This window comes from Pithys albifrons, unplaced genomic scaffold (assembly GCF_047495875.1).
Source record: "Pithys albifrons albifrons isolate INPA30051 unplaced genomic scaffold, PitAlb_v1 scaffold_50, whole genome shotgun sequence".
Classification (NCBI taxonomy): domain Eukaryota; kingdom Metazoa; phylum Chordata; class Aves; order Passeriformes; family Thamnophilidae; genus Pithys; species Pithys albifrons.
Window position 1 is genome coordinate 55,243 of NW_027286065.1, and position 2,301 is coordinate 57,543.

General features: G+C 47.2%; 1 long non-coding RNA gene across 1 annotated transcript; it reads right to left on the reverse strand.

The window, feature by feature from the left end:
- Window positions 1-462: 462 nt before the first annotated feature.
- On the reverse strand, window positions 463-2,034 carry LOC139685265 (uncharacterized). Its single transcript, XR_011700068.1, has 5 exons — window positions 2,001-2,034; window positions 1,657-1,782; window positions 983-1,105; window positions 718-834; window positions 463-631 (listed from the first exon to the last, which is right to left on the reverse strand). It is a non-coding gene; the product is annotated as an uncharacterized lncRNA (long non-coding RNA).
- Window positions 2,035-2,301: the final 267 nt, after the last annotated feature.

Here is a 2,301-nt window from a genome sequence, read left to right on the forward strand (position 1 = left end):
GTCGCTCGGGCAGCTCTTCCAGGCGCGGGCGGCGCAGACCCCCCGGTGCGGCTCTTTGATTGTATTTTCCTCTGTTCTCTGTATTTCGTTCCATCCGCACCCGCCCGTCCGGCTCCTTCAGTGCCACGGCCCGGCGGGGACCCCTCGGGGCGGCTCTTCCAGGGCTTTTTCTCCTTCCCGACGGGATTCCCCGCCCGGGTCCCTCCTCCCGCCCCAGCGCTGCCGCTGCCGGAGCCGAGCCGGGCCCTTCCCAGTGCTCCCAGTCTGCCCAGTCATCCCGGAGCGCCCCAGGGAGGGCTTCGGGTGGGCACGGCACGGGAGAGTTGCTGGGGTGTCCCTGGGCTGCCCAGAGAGGGGGTGGATTCACCATCCCTGGAGATTTTTAAACGCAGATTGGACGTGGTGCTGAGTGCCATGGTCTGGTAAGTGGACTGGAGTTGGACCAAGGGTTGGGCTCGATGATCTCGGAGGTCTTTTCCAACCCAATCCATTCTATGATTCTATGATTCAACAACTGTTTATTAACCAAGAAAATACAAACAGTGGGCAGACTGGATAGACTGATTTTTTGCTTTAGCTGTAATTGTCACTGTTCAAAACCTCTTCTCTGAACTCCTGGCACTATTGCTCTCTAGAAAGAGCAAAAGAAATGACTGAGAGTTGAGAATGTTGTTCTCTCAGAAAGAAACTATGAAAGAAAACTAATGTTTTTCTTACCAATACAAGCTGTGTGATGTTGTGTAAAACCAGGTGAACACTTGCATGTGAAGCCTCCAAGGGTATTGACACAGAGAAACTGACAATTGTGCTGCTTGGTTTGACACTCTTCAAGATCTGAAAGTAAGAGATGTTGTCTTAAGAAAAGTCAACAAAGAAGAGGCACATTGAGTTTAATTTCATCAAACCATCACACTTCAAAACTACTTCCTTCTAAGTCAAGTTAAAATGAAATTAAAAACTTAGTGTGTGTAACTTTCTTTACCTTTACATGTCTTTCCATCTTCCTGAAGGACATAGCCCCGAGGACATGAGCACTGGTAGCTGCCTTCTGAGTTCTTGCAGATGAAATTGCATGGTCTGGGAGACTGGGAACACTCATCAAGGTCTAAAGAGAGAAAATATTAGTATCTCTTGTACTGATTTCCTTGACAGAAAGATGGTTGCTAAACAGCACCACATTTAAGGGGAAAATGTTAGTGGAAAAAGCCCCTGATTCACATGTGGTCAGAATTTCTATTCCTTTCCCTGTGAAGATGTTGATGTGGAGTTTATATGGGGTTGCCTCTACCAAGAAAAACTGTCTTGAAAGAGTGAACAGTGACATTACTATTTTCATCTAAGGAACAACTATTTAATTTTTGGCATCCTATGGTCTACTAATATGTGTTAACCAACAAAAAAAAGTGGGGAAATAGAGACCAATCAGTTAAAGTGATGACACAGCTGAAACAGCTCAGGGATCATTGTACTGCAGGAATATTGCCAGCAGAGCCCCTGTCTTGATTTCTCCAAATCAAATACAGAAACAAAGGGGCTTATTAGGTAAAGACAGAAACGAGGGGAAAGAGAGAAAAGAGAAAAGAATGGTTTGCTACAAGGTTTACAGAGGTTGTAGCCAACAAAAAACTTACTGCTGATTGAGACACTGAATCTCACCATTACAGGATGTGCCACTTATGTCAGTGGTATATCCAGCTCTGCAGAAGCATCTGAAGGAGCCCATTGTGTTAATACATTGTCCATTTCTGCACAGCTTTGGCATGACCTCACATTCATCAATATCTGCACAGAAAATATTCAATAGGTCATCTCTCAGTTTTAACTCCCCAGTCCCCATCAACACAAATCACAAACCACTCCAGACCCACAAAGCACCCCAAAAGACACGACCCAAGAGAGCTCAGCCTCCTGAGGGACAGACCAAGCAGAGAGAAAACTAAGAATAAACATTTACTTCCCCGTAGATAACACAGTAGCAAGTGGTGGTGGTGGGGCCTAACCCAGCAGAGCAGCAGCAGCAGCAGCAGCGTCCTGTCTTCACTCTGTCCTAGTTCAGCGAGCTGGGGCCAGTTTATCACTGTGTGGGTGTGACCAAAGCTGTGTATTCTAAACCCTCAGTAATTTTTCATGAACTGTTAACAATGGACTATTTGCAGCAACTGCTCAGGACACACCTGACCCCCCAGGCTGGGAGCTGGCTGGGAAAGAAGCCTGTGAGATAAGAGCTGGGAGAACTCCCCTCCAGGGAGTCCTTGGCACCTTCTCACCCACCTGAGGGGTCATGTCTGCTCATGGGCCATC